Source organism: Zingiber officinale, chromosome 4A (assembly GCF_018446385.1).
Source record: "Zingiber officinale cultivar Zhangliang chromosome 4A, Zo_v1.1, whole genome shotgun sequence".
Lineage (NCBI taxonomy): Eukaryota > Viridiplantae > Streptophyta > Magnoliopsida > Zingiberales > Zingiberaceae > Zingiber > Zingiber officinale.
In genome coordinates, this window is record NC_055992.1 from 17,629,456 (window position 1) to 17,647,391 (window position 17,936).

A 17,936-nucleotide genomic window follows, 5' to 3' on the forward strand; every position below is an offset into this window, starting at 1 on the left:
TTTCGTGTAGACATTATTTAGGGCATACTTAATCATGGAAAAATAGCTTTCTATGAAAATACATCATATTTTCAAAGATTGACACAAACTTGAAAACTTGCAAAAACTTTAGTGTTTTTCTTCAAGTTTGTGTCTAACTATTCAATGGTGATTACTATCAAAAGATAGCCTTCACCAAGGTTTTCCAAAAACATTTTAAAAACATTTTCAAAACCAATATCCCATCATGTTCCTTGGGCATAATGCACATGACTTGTACATTAGCTTTCCCAATGATGGGAAAACACATAACTATGTGTTTCGATGAACCTAAAACTCAAAAGAATGCACTAAATCAACATCTTGAGTTTTGTTCATCTTTCTAACATCTCACTTGTATCTAATGTACACTAAAACACGGACAAGTCACCTTATAGTCCTTGTGAGATGTGGGATTTTGATTTTTCCCTAATCTAGGGATTATGCATATCTATCTAGGCATTTTAGAAATATTAGTCATCCACCTAGGATGTCACTTGTCAATAAGTGTCGTTAAATGCCATTCGTCCTTAATTACAAGGAATTAAACTTAATGCATGATTATGTTATGGCATACATCAAAAGAAAATAATTTTCAAAAGAAAATATCCTATTACTACATGATGTATGAATGTCATGACATGGTATTTTTGGATTTTTCATAATAAAACATGAATGCAAAAACTAGACATGATGTCATGGCATATGATGGGCAAACAATCATGGCAAGATTTAGCATAAATAAAATATACCTAGATTAACTATCTAAGTATCCTTAAAGTCTTAGCTAAACTTACAACTTAAACCTAGATTGCCCTAAAGTGCTACAAGAGAATGCCAAAGCCTAAATTGGCATTTCTAATTTCCTTGATTTAATGTATGCCAATTGAAAATAAACATGTCCTCAAATGTTGGCATATTCCATTTTTCCTCAAGAGTGATTACATAAATCAAGGCCCGGATTGCCTTAAATTTCCAAGAGAATACCAAAATCCCAACTTGGTATTTCTCAAGGTTTTCCCAATTTGTGCCATTTTAGATTAAAATCAATTCTTCCACCATTAGGCACATTTTACTCTTTCAAGGAGTAAACAAAGATCCACTTCATTTTCAAAGGTTAACAAAAACCTTGAAAATGCTCCTTGAGTGTCAATTTCCTCAAAGTCAGGTTAACTACCCTTCTAATCGGAGTTGACACTCTCTAACCCATCTATGGGGTAGAGAAGATGCTCCTAGGAACCCAACACCTATTGGTGCTCCTTGGATGCTCTAGGTACTCGCTAGGGATAACTTCCCTAGATACCTTCCTAGTGACCTTGTTGGGCTTCTTAGAAGCCTTGGTCACAGTTTCTAGGTCAACTCTAGGGATAACCTCCCTTGTGACCTTGTTTGTGACTTTCTTAGACTTCTTAGAAGTCTTAGTCACATTTATTGCAAAAATACTCTTAGGGATGACTTCCCTAGTATTTTTGGCTTGACCACTAGACCTAGGGTTTGTTCCATAACTATATGGAAATCTATGGTAAGAGGGCACATCCTTCTTAGTCTTTGGTTTGTATCCCAAACCTCTATGGCCATTGGATGGCTTTTGTACCCCTAAACCTAGGTTATGCTCATTTTGCCCTAATAGAATATTTTCCATCCTTTTTAGGGTCTTTTCCATTTTATCAAGTCTTGACCTCAAGACTTGATTTTCCATCACTAAGTCCTTAGTTTTTGGTTTTCCATTAAGTTCATGAGCATTTTTGTGCCTAGGCTTGTAGATACAATCCTTAGAGTTATTGCCTAGACTTTTACTTACATTCCTAGCCTTAGGTGTAGTAGTTTTAGCATGAAAAGCTATATGTTTTTCTTTAACGCTATCATGCTTTCTATTTTCATGGTAAATAGCATTAAAATGATATAAGTTAGAACTATCATGCTTTTTACCATAATGTAAAGGGGTATGCTCAATAAATGTTACCTTCTTCTTTACCTTGGAGGCTCCCCCTTGACGAATGCCTCCTTGAGCCTTGACCATCTTCTTCCCCTTGGGGCATTGACTTCGGTAATGCCCTTTTTGGTTGCAAGAAAAGCACACAATGTGCTCCTTGCTCCTTTTTATTCCGGGGATGGTCTCCTTGGGCTTCGCCTTGCCCTTTTGTGCCACTTGGCCCTTCTTCTTGGCCAATTTAGGGCACTTGCTCTTGTAGTGCCCATGTTCCCTACACTCAAAGCATATAATATGATTTTTATTTTTAATTGAAATATTTATACCTTTGCTTGTAGGGGTGGCATCTTTCCCTTTGGATCCGGAGGTAGAAGCTTCCTCTTGATCCGATCTTGATTCTCCTCCATTAGATTTTTCTTGACTCGTGGAGGTAGAAGCTTCTTCAATCTCTTCATCTCTTGACCCGGATGTAGAAGCTTCTCCTTCTTCTTGATCCGGTGTCACCAAGGATTGCTCCCCCTCAATCCTAGAGGTGGAGGCTTCATCATCTTGAATATGAAACAAGGAGTATGCTCCCTCCTTGTTCCCTTCGTTGCATTCCCTTGAAGATGAAGCTTCTTCTTGAACTTCTTCTTCGGAGGTTGAGCATCTCTCAACCTCGGAGTCCTCCTCTTGGTCTTGATCCAATGAGTCGCCCTCTTTGGATTCTCCTTGATTTGGTACAGTGGAGGGGATCTCATGAATTCTTGCCAATTTGCTCCAAAGCTCCTTGGCATCTTCAAACTCTCCAATTTGTTCCAAGATGTTGCTTGGCAATAAATTGACCAAAAGCTTGGTCACTTTGTCATTGGCCTCACATCTTTGGATTTGGTCTTTGCTCCACTTGCTCCTTTTGAGTACTTTGCCCTTGGAATTAGTGGGAGCTTCAAAACCTTCCATGAGAGCAAACCATTGCTCTATCTCCATCATAAGAAAATTTTCGATTCTTGATTTCCAAGAATCGAAGCTTGTAGATGAATATGGTGGAGCCACCCTTGTGTAAAATCCAAGTCCATCTTGGAATTGCATCTTGAAGTTGAGCTTGATAAAATCTTGAACTTGAAGAATTTGCTCCAACTTCTTCACCCCTCTAGCTTTTCTTGTTATGCTTGACCCTTCCGGCGATGATTCCGGTGAAGAGCGGCCTCGCTCTGATACCACTTGTTAGGACCAAAAGTAGCTAGAGGGGGGTGTGAATAGCTCGTCGCGTTCGCTCGGTGCTCGGCGTTGCTTGTTCCTTCAAAGATGTGCAGCGGAAAATACAGAAACAATCACACAACGCTAACACGGTTGGTTTACTTGGTATCCACCTCACAAGAGGTGACTAATCCAAGGATCCACATCAACACACACACCCTCCACTAAATAAAACTCTCCTTTATTGTAACTACCAAGGGCGGAGAAGCCCTACAAGACTCAATACAAGAAGAGAGGGAAAGGATACAAGAAATACAAGCTTACAAGCTTACAATGAGTATAAACCCTAACCCTAGCTTCTCTTCTTGGCTTTGATCCGCCTCTTGACTTGGAAAACTTCCAAGATCCTTCAAGAACTGGCGATCTGAGCTTTGTGAGTGCTGTGGAGGAGCTGGCGAGAAATCTGGAGTGAATCGGAGAAGAGATGCCGAAGGAAATGAACGCCTGCGTCCTTTATCGACGCCAACGGTCGGATCCCGATCGATTCGAATGTTCCCAATCGATCGGGGAGGCTTTGGATCGATCCACGGATCGACCCAGAGCACCTCTGTGCTCTGGAAAAGCGCCTGGATCGATCCACAGATCGATCCAGCGCTTATCGCGCGAAGCAGCAGCGTCCCAATCGATCCACTGATCGATTGGAACATCTGGATCGATCCACGGATCGATCCAGAGGCTCTCTGTTCGCTTAGGAGAAGCCTGGATCGATCCACTGATCGATCCAACACTTGGTTTTTGCCCAAAACCAAGTTCCAAGCCTCTCAAACCAACATTCGGTCAACCTTGACCTGTTGGTACATCATGCCTAGCATCTGGTCACTCCTTTGACCTGCTAGGACTTCCCACCAAGTGTCTGGTCAATCCCTTTGACCCACTTGGACTTTTCTCTTCGTGCCAAGTATCCGGTCACTCCCTTGACCTACTTGGACTTCCACCAGATGTCTGGTCAACCTTGACCCATCTGAATTTCCTCGTGCCAAGTATCCAGTCAATCCTTTGACCTACTTGGACTTCCCAACACCAGATGTCCGATCATCCTTGATCCATCTGGATTTTCCCTTGCCTGGCTTCACTCACCAGGACTTTCACCTAGCTTCACTCACTAGGGTTTTCCATCTGCCTAGCTTCACTCACTAGGGCTTTCACCTGGCTTCACTCACCAGGACTTTCACCTAGCTTCACTCACTAGGGTTTTCCTTCTGCCTGGCTTCACTCACCAGGACTTTCACCTAGCTTCACTCACTAGGGTTTTCACCTGGTTTCACTCACCAGGACTTTCACCTAGCTTCACTCACTAGGACTTTCACCTAGCTTCACTCACTAGGGTTTTCCTTCTGCCTGGCTTCACTCACCAGGACTTCCCTGTCAAGTATCCGGTCAACCTTGACCTACTTGACTCTTCTTCAATCAATTTCTTATTGTCAAACATCTAAACTCAAACCAAGACTCAGCTTGGTCACCCAGGTCAACCTTGACCTGAGGGATGTTGCACCAACAAGAACTTCATATCATATCATAAAGAAAACCATGAGCATATTAGATTTGGTTTTAAGCTTTCCCAAGCCTTTAATCTTATCATGGCCGAAACCCTAAGTGGAGGCATCTAGGTTTTAACAACATGTAAGCATAAGAACTTCATATCATATCATAAAGAAAACCATGAGCATATTAGATTTGATTTCAAGTTTTTCTTAAGTTTTCTTTCATGCTTTAGTGGCCGAAAGTTTCAAGAAGAAACCTTAGGTTTTTTTTTTGCACAATCTAAACTCATGGAAGACATATGAACAACTTGTACCATAGGTGAGGGGATTCTCACAACTTCTTGCTTAGTTTTTCTTAAAAGTAAGTACTCTTGTGAAGAGGAAGAAGAACCTTCTCTTCCTAGTTCTCCCTTTTTCTTCTCTTGCTTGTAAGGGGTAGATCTTGAGGACTCCTTCTTGTGAATTAGTTTTCTTAGGAAGAAAACTTAACTTGGATTCGAAAATGGGAGAGGGAGGAGCTCTAGGTCTCGGTGGAGGAATAAGGAGAAAGAAGGAGGAGGAAGAAGAAGGAGGAAGAAGTAGCCAACATTTCTTTCCCTTCTCTTCTCTTATTCCTATTTATCCTTAATGAGGAAAAAGAAAAGGAGAATGTCTCAATTCATCCCCTTGACTCCTCTATTCCTTCACCCTCTTCATTCCCACAAAAATGGTAAGAGGAAGAAGAAAAAGGCAATTTGTCCTTTTGCTTGCTTCTTCTCTTAACCAAGAGGAAGAGGAGGAAAGCTACTTGATTTTCTCTTGCTCCCTTACTTAATCATACTCTTACTTTTAACTACAATTTCCATTCTTTGCTATTCATATATCATTCATGTCTCTAGTGGTTATCATACACCAATTTAGCTTTATCTATTGTGAGAGGTTCAAGGTTCAAACCTTAACTCCTCTATCTTTTTATTTCTTTTTGGTTCTATTTCCCTTTTTTTCTTTTATTCTCAAAGAGAATACCCATATGTATAGCTTAAATATTTCGTGGGTGTTACAGAAGAATCAAGCTTTACAAGAGGCAGCTAGAACCATGCTCATTGCATATTCCTTACCAAGCTATTTGTGGGCCGAAGCGGTTAGTACCGCTTGTTACATTCAAAATCGTGTCTTGATTCATAAGTTTTTAGGGAAAACACCTTTTGAACTATGGAATGGAAAAATCCCTACAATTCACTGTTTTAAAGTCTTTGGTTGTAAGGTTTATATTCTTAATACTAAAGATGACTTAGGAAAATTTGAGGCCAAGACCAATGAGGGAATTCTAGTTAGATACTCATCTACTAGTAGAGGATATAGAGTATACAACAAAAAGACTCAAACAGTTGAAGAATCATCTAATGTTGAGTTTGATGAGTCTACTAGTACTTACCCTAGGAAATCATCTATTGATAAGGATATAATTGAACAAAATCAAGCTATTACCCGAGAAATACAAAATCTACATTTAGGGGGTATTGATCAAGGGGGAGGAAGAGATGGTTCGAATGATGAAAGAAACAATGTAGACAATGATCCTCCCAAAGATGATGATTCCATAACCTTGAGGACCGTAAGGCATCATCAAGATCATCCTATTGGTCAAATAGTTAGAGATGTGGCCCAAGGGGTAAGGACTAGATCCTACTTTAGAGATCATACTAGTCAAATTGCTCTAATATCACAATTTAAACCAAAATCAATTGATGAAGCTTTAGTTGATACGGATTGGATTCTAGCAATGTAAGAAGAGTTAAATCAATTTGAAAGGAGTGATGTATGGGAATTGGTTCCAAGACCAAATGATAGTACAATTGTTACAACAAAATGGGTGTTTAGAAACAAATTGGATGATCAAGGAAAAGTCACTAGAAATAAGGCTATGTTAGTAGCTAGGGGCTTCAATCAAGTTGAAGGACTTGACTATGATGAAACCTATGCCCCGGTTGCTCGATTAGAGTCTATTCGGATACTATTAGGATATGCTGCTTATATGAGTTTCAAACTTTATCAAATGGATGTAAAATCAGCTTTTCTAAATGAGTTTATTAAGGAAGAAGTTTATGTAGAACAACCACCCGGATTTGAAGTCATAGATTATCCAAATCATGTTTATAAACTTAAGAAAGCCTTATATGGGTTAAAACAAGCTCCCCAGGCTTGGTATGAAAGACTCTCAACCTTCTTAATCTCCAAAGACTTTAGAAGAGGAACAATTGACCTAACCCTATTTTTAAAGTCTAAGGATGGAGATATTTTTTTTGCACAAGTTTATGATGATGACATCATTTTTTGTTCAACAAATAATGAACTTCTTCAAGACTTCATTAAACATATGGAAAGTGAGTTTGAGATGAGTCTAGTTGGAGAGCTAAGTTTCTTCTTAGGATTGCAAGTCAAACAAACCAATGAAGGAACTTATATCTATCAAACAAAATTTGCTAAGGAGCTTATCAAGAAATTTGGTTTGGAAAATGGTAAGATAATATCTACTTCTATGGGAACTAATACCAAAATAGATAGTGATCAAGAAGGAAAATCAGTAGACCCAAAGCAATATAGAAGTATGATTGGTAGTTTGTTATACCTAACCGCTAGTAGACTGGATATACTCTTTACGGTAGGTATGTGTGCAAGATACCAATCATGTGCCAAGGAATCTCATTTAGTGGCGGTAAAGAAAATTTTGAGATACATCAAGAGTACCCTCAATGTAGGTCTTTGGTACCCTATGACTCAAAATTTTGATTTGATTGGATACTCCGATTCCGATTATGCTGGTTGCAAATTAGATAGGAAAAGTACTAGTGGTGGATGTCAATTTCTTGGATCCTCCCTAATAAGTTCGAGTAGTCGAAAGCAACCTTGTGTCGCTTTGTTTACCACCGAGGCCGAATATGTAGCTATGGGTAGTTGTGTGACTCAATTACTTTGGATGATGCATACTTTAGAAGATTATGAGCTTCACTATTCCAAAGTTAAGGTATTGTGTGATAATGTTAGTACCATTAACTTAACCAAAAATACGGTGCATCATTCTAGAACAAAGCACATTGAAGTGAAACATCACTTCATTAGGGATCATGTGGCAAGAGGAGACATATACTAAATTATGTTGATTCTAAGTCAAATCTTGCCGACATATTTAATTACCAAACCACTACCCGAAGCGGAATTTACCTTACTTAGGAGAGAACTTGGTATGTGTTTTGTAGAATAGTGAGTATAACATTACATGATCCCATATCTCATTAAGAACTTACCTCATTGCATCTCACAATAGACCTAAGATGCCTTGCTTGTGTACTTCTTCAATTAGACATTATGTGAGATGATTAGGATGATGTTTTTGGTTCAACATGTTAGTCATGATACATTGCCTTGAGCCAATATGACATCTAGTAACATTAATCCTACCTTGCTTTGGACGAATCATAGGAAAAGTAAGTGTGCAACTCATGTACACTTCGCTCTACGATTATGATTGGAAATTTTAATTTGAAATACCTGTAAAACTTATTTTTGAAACCCTTGTTGAAATTTCTCTTTGGATGGAAATTATTATTGAATAATTAGATACGAACTTACCAAAATATTAAAGTTTTTGACAACTCTCAATCTTGTGTAAATCCTAGCTAATAAGAGTCCATTTTTGTCCAACTTTATTTTTCCTTGATAATATGAGACATATATAGTGTCTACACAAAATTTCATGATTTTTAGAGAAGTGTACAATTATTTATGCATTTCCGAAACTTGGATCTGAAAGTGTTTCAGAAATGCAGTAATATCAGAACTCCCAATCGATCGGTCAATCGATTGGGAGGCTTGCATTTCACCACAGAGAGCATCTGAATCGATCAATGGATCGATTCAGCACGTCTCAATCGATTAATGGATCGATTGATACGCATTTTCAATATTCACAGAGAGCATCTGAATCGATCAATGGATCGATTCAGAGCATCTCAATCGATCTATGGATCGATTGAGACACATTTTTGATATCCACAAAGGGCATCTGAATCGATCAATGGATCGATTCAGCGTGTTTGAATCGATCGATGGATCGATTGAGTTGAATTTTTTATTTTCAAAGAGGCTTCGTGAATTGATCGACCGATCGATTCACTTGCTCTCAATCGATCGGTCAATCGATTGGGAATTTAAAACCCGCTTTAAATCACTGTTGACCTAAGTCCACACTCACTTTCTCTCTTTTTCCTTTCAACTCAATCTGTGCCCTAGCCTGGGTGATTCTCCCGGCGATTCTCCCGTCTGCATCAGCCGTCCTCTCCGACGGTCTTCTCTAGCGAAGGGCGGTCTTCCATCTCTCTCCCACTTCCATTCCTCCTCTCTCGACGAATGGGGCAGCTCTTTCTTCCTCGTCTCCGCGTTGCTCGCACACAATGCGGACTCAAAACCCTAAGTACTTTCTTCACACTTTTCTCATTTTCTCCTTGGTTATTGCCTCTAAGCTTTGATTGCTAATGTGTGTTGTGTATTTTTGTGTGGCGCATTGCATTGTACTCATGCATTACATTGTCTGCATTCTCTGCATTTTCTTGCATCATCTTCCATGCCTTCTCTGTTGCTCTGCAATTTCTCTTGCGAATTTTTTATTTGCTATCAAATAGGAAGAAACAAAAAGTTCATGAATCGGGCGAAGGATCATCCATACCACCATCTCGCCCATTACCTCCCACTGATCATCGCTTTCCTAATGCTGCTATGCAGCAGGCCTTTAGCAAACATACCTTCAAACTAATAACCCCTAGGTCTGTTGATCTTCAATTCTACAGGGACTCTTGTTTTGATACCTATTCCCGTTTCAGGCACTATAAACTTGAGTCATTGTTATCTTGTGAGAGGAGTATCAATGTAAGACTTGTCTCTAAATTCTATAACAATTTGCACACTTTTGATGGTTTCAACTATCGCACTCGTGTTGCGAAGTGGAGCTTGGACTTTTCCTATGAGATCCTTCAGTCCTTTCTAGGGTGTCTACCATCCGAAAATGATTTTATTTTTTATCCCACGCTTCCTGATAAGTTGCCTCCACCATTTGAGCATCTTAGCATTCCATCTATGCATCAGTTCCTTTTTGGTCGTCCTCATCCAGACGGGCCAAATGCACAGATCACTACTTTCTCTTCTCTTGAGTTGTCGGCTGAGAACATCGCCCTGTTTAAGGTGATCATTAACTGTCTCTTTCCCATTGTGTCACGTGCCTTAGCCGCTCTTCGTCCCCCTGACATGTTTGCCCTATATGCCATTCGACATTCCCTTGACATCAACATTGCTCTGAACATATTTCATTGCATCATTCATTTTACTCAGCCAGTGCAGCAGACGGTTCACATGCCTTTTGGTCATCTCATAACTGACTGGCTGAAGTTCATGAAGATAGATGTCTCTCAGGGTCGGCTGGAGACCATGACCATTGCATACTCTCGGATTTCTTCCCGCTCTTTCACAAAGACGGGTTTAGCGACTGGTCCAGGGGGAGTCCGATGGCGTGATGGATGTGCTCTTGGTGAGGGACCCAGGGCTCGCCACCAGGGGGTCGTACAGGCACTAGTTCCTGCAGTTGCTGATGCTGAGGAGGATTTCGCCGAGCCTGATTCTCTGACATTCGAGGAGACTGTCGATACCCGTCTTGAGGAGCTGACCATGGAGGTAGCTAGCTTGCGCACAGCGATGGACACCATGGTCCATCGGCAAACTACGATGCAGGCGACTCTGGACACGATAGTGGATTTGGTGAGCTCTTGGGTGACGGGTCATCCGTCTCAGTCTGTTCCATCCACAAATCTTGTCCCTCCTGCTGCAGCTGTTCCTGAGGATGCTGTTGCGTCTGCTGATGCTCCTGCTACTACATCTGCCCCTCCTTCTCATCCTCTCGATGTTCTTGTTCCTACTCCTTCGGGAGACGATACAGTTGAGTTCTATGTAACTCTATGACACGTGTTATTGTACGTTATGTGGATGTTTGTTGTGGAGTCCTTCTGTGAACTTCACTTTATTTTGGGTATATGATATACTGCTTTTCTATATTGTCTTTCGTCTCTAAATTTCTGATTGTTATATTATGTTGATATATGTGTGATGTAGGGGGAGTACCCCTCGAGTTTATCGTGCTTGCTTGGTGCATAAATTGAGGGGGAGTTTTATTTTTTGATCTTTGACAAAGGGGGAGATGTAAATTGAAGTTTATGCTTAATTAAGAAGGAAATTCATGCTTAGTCATATATGATTTGCTATTATTGCTTATAATCAAGTAAGATGACTTTTATGCCTAGTTAGTAACGATATTGTATTTACTGTTAGCTCATGCTTGTTGCTATTTATTGTTTATCGTCTTATTATTATGATGTGTTGGAAATTAGCCTAAACTCAAATAGATTGTCAAACATAAAAAAAGGGGGAGATTGTTGGTGCAATCATGCCTTGGGTGTTTTCAATGTGTTGACAACTATTTAAGTTTAGGTTAATACGTTTGGATCTAACGTGTGCTGCAAGTTTTGCAGGAGAAAGTCCTTGCAGGTCAAAAGACCAGGTGTAAGACAAGAGAAGTCCAAGGAGGTCGAGGACCGGAGTCTTGGTAAGAAAGTCCAGGGATGCGTTTATCTGGCACGAGGTGTTGGTTGGGAAACCATCAAGCAATCGATTGGTAAATCGATTGAGGCGCAAAAGTAAACAGAATACTGCTGAATTGATCAGCCGATCGATTGGAATAAACCAATCAATCGACCGATCGATTGACAGCCTCTGCGCGAGAGCACAGAATGAACTTGGATCGATCAGCTGATCGATTGGAGTAATCCAATCGATCGGGCGATCGATTCACATGTTTTGCGCAAGAGCACAGTGCGAACCTGGATCGATCAACCAATTGATTGGGTACACCCAATCGATCGGTCGATAGATTCACAAGGTTTCTACACGAAGGAGCAGTGCGACTTTGAATCGATCAGCCGATCGGAGGTAACCAATCGATTGATTTGACTGAATCGATCCAGTGTTGGCCCAATCGATCGTAACGATGCTCAACGACTATATTTGAATCGATTGGAGATGTGCTCAATCGATTGAAGGCAACGGTTATGTGAGAAACGACTACTTACAAATACATATAAAAAGGGAAAAATAACTGTAGCAAAATACCATCTTGTATACTCATTGTGCTAAGCAAAAAGTGAGCTCTCTAAGTGATTTTAAAGAAAAAGATTTGAGTCTCTTCCTCCTAAACCCAGATCTCATCTTGTAAGAGGAAGAGACAACCCTTGTAAAGGTTTCTCCGCCTTCGTTTGTGATAACGAGAAGGAGAAGTTCATATTGGAGCTTGATCGTGTGAGTGTGTGCCTTGGATTAGTCACCGCAAGGAGGTGGAGACCAAGTAAACCAAGGAGTTAGCATTGCTCTCTTATTTTCTTGCTTTTCATTTCTTTCTATTTTGCTTCCGCTAACAAGTTGTAGGTGAAAAATCGAAGAAAGGCTATTCACCCCCCCACTAGCCAAACGCAAAGATCCTATCAAGGAGTATCTGTCGGTATCCTTTTGGAAACCAGTGTTGCCGACAGATGGCATGGTCAGCGGCATGGTCAGGTAGAGGATCGTACGATGGAAGCTTCTATTGTCGCGTCAGAGATATGCTCGGCTCGTTAAGGTATTGTGTCAGAGACACTTTCCTAGCACATCTTTTCATGAAAATCATGGAGAAGCACACATGTCTTGGGAAGTGTGTACATGCACTACAGGAGCCTTATATAAAGGGGGGTCCAAGCTTCAGCGGAGGTATGCGAGAATCCACTGTTGCTACTATTGTTTGTTGCTTTGCTTTGCTTCCACATATCGCTGTTGACTGACTTGAGCGTCAGAGGGCCAACGTTGGGGGACCCCTTCCCTAACTCGGCACTGACGTAGTTGTTATTGCAGGGCCGCACGGAGTCTACACACGGTCAACCGGAGTGCCACATCCCCAGCTTCTGTCGCCTCGATTATCGGACAGGATCATATTTGGCGTCATATGTGGGAATGCAACCTGCATCCGAGCCGAGGGGATAGAAGATACTGGACGACTTCACACAGTGACGCTCGCCCATGAAGAGCTCGACCTACTCGTGCAAGCCCGATCGCAGAAAATAGTCGAGCAGCAACAACAGAAGGCGCTAGCCGATTGACAAGCGCAGTAAGCAATGTCCACAGCAAGAGGCCGAGCAGCACAGGAGGACCACCTGGAACAACTCTCTATCTGGGGGAAGAATAGATTGCCAACCGGCACTCATGGAGAGGCACTACCCGCGCCCATACCTTTTCATCGGGCACTGTTCCAAACACCCTCGGAGATAGCCCAAGCCAACCAAGAGCGAGGATCTTCTTCAGACGAAGCGCCCGTTCGGGATGCATGGAAGGGCAAGGCACCTCGAGGCAACGCATCTCCAGAGCGGATCAACCGCCAGTTCTTCGAAGACATTCTGCGAGATCCTCTCCCTAAGCACTACACACTGGCGATCGGGTCCTACAACGGGTCGACCGATCCAGATGATCATCTGGATAGGTTCGATAATGAATCCACACTCCACCAGTACATGGATGGAGTGAAATGCCAAGTCTTCCTCACCACATTTTCCGGCTCGGTGCAACGTTGGTTTAGAAGGCTTTCGGACAACTCAATACATAGCTTCAAGAACTTCTGAACGGCTTTCCTACACCACTTTGCCAGCAGTCGATGCTACTAAAAGACAAGAATCAACCTTTTCTCCTTGAAGCAAGGATCCAAGGAGACGCTCAGAGCCTGCATTCAATGTTTTAATCAGATAGCCATGGATATTCCTTCAGTCTCATCTGAGACCATGATGAGTGCCTTCACACAGGGGCTCATCGAGGAGGACTTCTTCTGATCGTTCATTAGGAAGCCGCCCTGAGACTACGCCCACATGCTTAAGAAAGCTAACGAGTACATCAATGTGGAGGAAGCCCAGGCAGCCAGAAGAAAGGAGGCACCGACCGAGCCCTCTATCCCGATCGAGTGTTAACCATCAGGGAACCACCAGCCACCTAGGGGGCCAAGGGCTGAAGGAGCGCGATCGCACTTGGAAACCAGAGCGCACACCATCCAGTAGGTGGCATCCGGACGACCAAAGGCATCAAAAGGAAAGGTATGGACACTTATGCTCTACTCTTTCCACCAGTCGGTGTCGTACAATATGTGTGACTACCGCGGCCTAACGCCGATCGCCAACCGACCGACTCCCAGGGGGTACCTCCGCCAAACCCCCCTCTCCCGATCGACAGCATAGACTCCAGTCCACTAGTTGTCAAGGAGACACAAGAAGGTCACCGGAACGATACCAGCATCAATAACAAAGGGAGAGTGCCAATCCTTCCCGAGGCTCGAACGATCGGAATCAACCCTCCGCTCGGGAGGAAGAAAACAGAAGCAATGCCGCCTGGGGAGAAATAAGCATCATCGCCGACGGACCGACTAGCGGCGACTCCAATCGAGCCTGGAAGTCATACGCGCGATGACTGGAGATCCATGCAGTAAGATGTAGCCGGGAGAAGGCGAGCGAGCCCGAGATCAGCTTCGGACCCTAGGACTTGGAGGGAGTCGAGATCCCTTATGGCAACGTCTTGATCATCCAAGCGGTGATAACTAATTATACCATTCACCGTATCTTTGCTGACATAGGAAGCTCGGTGAGCATAATTTTCAAGAAGGTGTTCGATCAGCTGCAGATTGATCAGTGCGAGCTACTACCTATGACAACCCCGCTGTACGGATTCACCGGCAATGAAGTTTTGCCGATCGGCCAAACAAGATTGACCATTTCACTAAGAGAGGAGCTGCTCAGGAGGACTAGGATCACGAACTTTATCGTGGTGGACGCCCCCTCAGCCTATAACGTCATCCTAGGGCGACCGACCCTCAACGAGTTCAGGGCAATAGTCTCTACCTACTTTCAGAAAATTAAGTTTCTGGTAAATGATCGGGTTGGAGAAGTCAAGGGCGACCAACTTGCTACTTGACGTTGTTACATCGAGATGGTCAAGACCGAGGCCAAAGCCGCTCGGAAGAATCCGTGACTCAAGGTAAACACTATTATTGAAAAACCCCCTGCCCTTGTGTACGAAGAAAAAGAGGAAGTGCATATCCATCCTTGTCGAGTGGAGGCCACTGCTTTTATGGCTGCTGACTTATAGGCCAAGCAGAAGACAGAATTGGTCGCTTGTCTCCAGCGAAACCATGACATGTTTGCATGGTCAACACTGAGCTGCCCAGCATCTCCCCAAGCGTAGCTCAGTGTAAGATACATGTCCGACCAGACACTCATCCGGTAAAGTAATGCAAAAGGGATTACAGCGCCGAGCAGAACCTGATCATCCGGGTGGAGGAAGAAAAGCTGTTACAAGCCGAACATGTGAGGGAAGTTCAGTTCCCAAGCTGGCTCGCTAACGTTGTCCTCGTCTCCAAACCGGGTAACAAATGGCGAGTCTGCATCGACTTCCGTGACCTGAACAATGCATGCCCGAAGGACTCCAACCCGATATCTCGGATCGACTAGATGGTGGACTCCACTGCGGGATGCGAGCTGATATGCATGCTAGATGCCTATTAGGATTATCATCAAGTGTCACTCTCCCGCGAAGATCAAGAAAAGGTCAGCTTCATTACCGCCGACGGTACGTATTGTTACAACGTCATGCCGTTTGGACTCAAGAATGTCGGAGCCACTTATCAAAGATTGATGAACAAAGTGTTCCGACGGTAGATCGACCGTAACATGGAGGTATACGTAGATGATATCCTGGGCTGACCTATGTACAGATATTGAGGAGACCTACCGGACACTCAGGACTTATGGGATAAAGCTGAACCCAAGCAAGTGTATGTTCGACGCAAAGAGTGAGCGCTTCCTCGGCTACATCGTAACCGAGCGGGGCATCGAGGCGAACACAATCAAAGTGAAAGCGTTGCAAGACATGCCCCCTCCCCGCAACCTGAAGGAAGCTCAGCGATTGACTGGTCGGATCACGGTGCTATCCAGATTCATCTCCAAGTCATCCGATCGGAGCTTACCATTCTTCAAAATACTGCGCCGGGCGATAAAATTTCAATGGGACGAGAAGTGCGACAAGGCATTCAAAGAGCTCAAAGAATACCTCAACTCCCTGCCTGTCCTAGCGAAGCCATGTGTCGGCGAGCCACTCCGGATCTACTTGTCGTCTACAGAGCATGTGGCTGGTTCGACATTAGTTAGGCAGAGCGGCGAGGAACAACCAGTGTACTTTTTAAGCCACATATTAAAAGATGCCGAGTCCCGCTACACTGGTCTTGAGAAATTGGCTTATGCTTTAGTGCTCGCCGCTCGGAGGCTTCGCTCATACTTCCTCGCTCACTCGATAACCGTGATGACCAACAGTCCCTTGGGAAGAGTCTTCTCACTCTTGAGGTGTCTGGACGACTAATCAAATGGAAAACGAAGCTCAGCGAGTTCGACATCAAGTATCAACCCTGAACTGGCATCAAAGCACAGTCCTTGGTGGATTTCATCATCGAGGTATAAGGCCCAGAGCCAGAAGCCGTTTAGAGGATATATGTGGATGGTTCGCCCACTCGACAGGGGAGCAGCATCGGCATACTACTCATCTCCCCACAAGAAGATCAGATGCAGTTGGCCGTTCAGCTAGACTATAGGGCCACCAATAACGAAACCGAGTACGAGTCACTAATAGCCGACTTACAAGCCGCTCAGCACATCAGAGCGGTCAAAATCTTGATCCATTCAGATTCTCAGTTGGCCGCTTAATAGCTGTCCGGAGCGTTCGAGATAAGCAATGTCTGACTCAAGCTCTACGCAGAGGCCTTTGAAAAACTGAAGTCCAACTTTCAAGAGGTTGTTATATAGAAGATCCCACGATCAAAAAATCAGGCTGTAGATGAATTGGCCAAGTTAGCTAGTTCGCTGTCGCCGATTGTCATGGCGTAGCCGATCAAGAAAACCTCTTTGGTGGCACACATCGATCAAATAGAAGGGCTCACTTTCCTGAACGATTGGAGGGCAGCGATGATAGAATTCTTGCGATCGGGAGCTACCCCGTATGATCAGGAGGAGGCTCGGTTATTAAGAAAAAGGGTTGGGCGATTCACTCTGATCGGAGATCAGCTGTATAAGAAAGCCTTCTCCCGACCTTTGCTCAAGTGCGTCTGGTCAGAAGACGCCAACTACATACTACAAGAAGTGCACTAGGGATCCTGCGGAGGACATCCGGGCGGTCGATCATTGGTAAGGAAGATACTACTGGCCAGATATTTTTGGCCAACCCTCCAGCAAGACGCCGCTCGGACGGTGGCCACGTGCCTGTCCTGTCAAAAGTATCACAATATCTCGCACCGACCCACTGAGGAGATGAAGGTGTCCACAGTCTCTTGTCCGTTCGACCAATGGGGCATGGACATCATCGGACCCTTCCCCATGGCGGCCGACCATCGGAAGTTTCTGCTCATGGTCGTGGATTACTTCTCAAAGTGGGTGGAGGCTGAGTCGCTTGCAAGGATAGCCGAACAGATGGTCATGAGATTCATTTGGCAACAAATCATATGCCGGTTCGGCATACCACGACAACTCGTATCCAACAACGGGAGGCAGTTTGCGGGTCAAAGGCTCAGAGGATGGTGCGAGGGATATGACATTCAGCAGGCCTTCACCTCCTGGCTTATCCTCAGAGCAATGGTTAGGCGGAGGTCACCAATCAGGAAATCCTTCGAGTACTGCACACTCGGCTCGACCATATGGGAGGCAGCTGGGTCGATGACCTCACGAGCGTGCTGTGGGCCCTCCGCACGATGCCGAAGGAGGGGACCGGTCTGACCCCATTCCACCTGGTGTATGGCGGTGAAGCGGTCACCCCCGTTAAGGTCGGATTAGAGTCCGATCGGGTGCAACATTATGATGAAGGCAATGCCAAGCGGAGGCTTTTGGAGCTGGACTTGGTGGACGAAGCGTGCGCCAAAGTAGCCGTTCGGCTGATGGCGTATCGACAACGGATGAAGCAATCCTACAACCGAGGGTGATCCCGAGGTCCTTCCAGGTCGGTGACCTCGTTTGGAAGAAAGTCAAGCCATTCGGGGACGTCACCAAGTTCGAAGCTCCATGAGCAGGGCCTTTCAAGGTTGTGGAAAAGCTCCACTCGGGCGCTTATTTCCTGGAGGACGAGACTGGAAGGTGGCTCGAACGACTATGGAG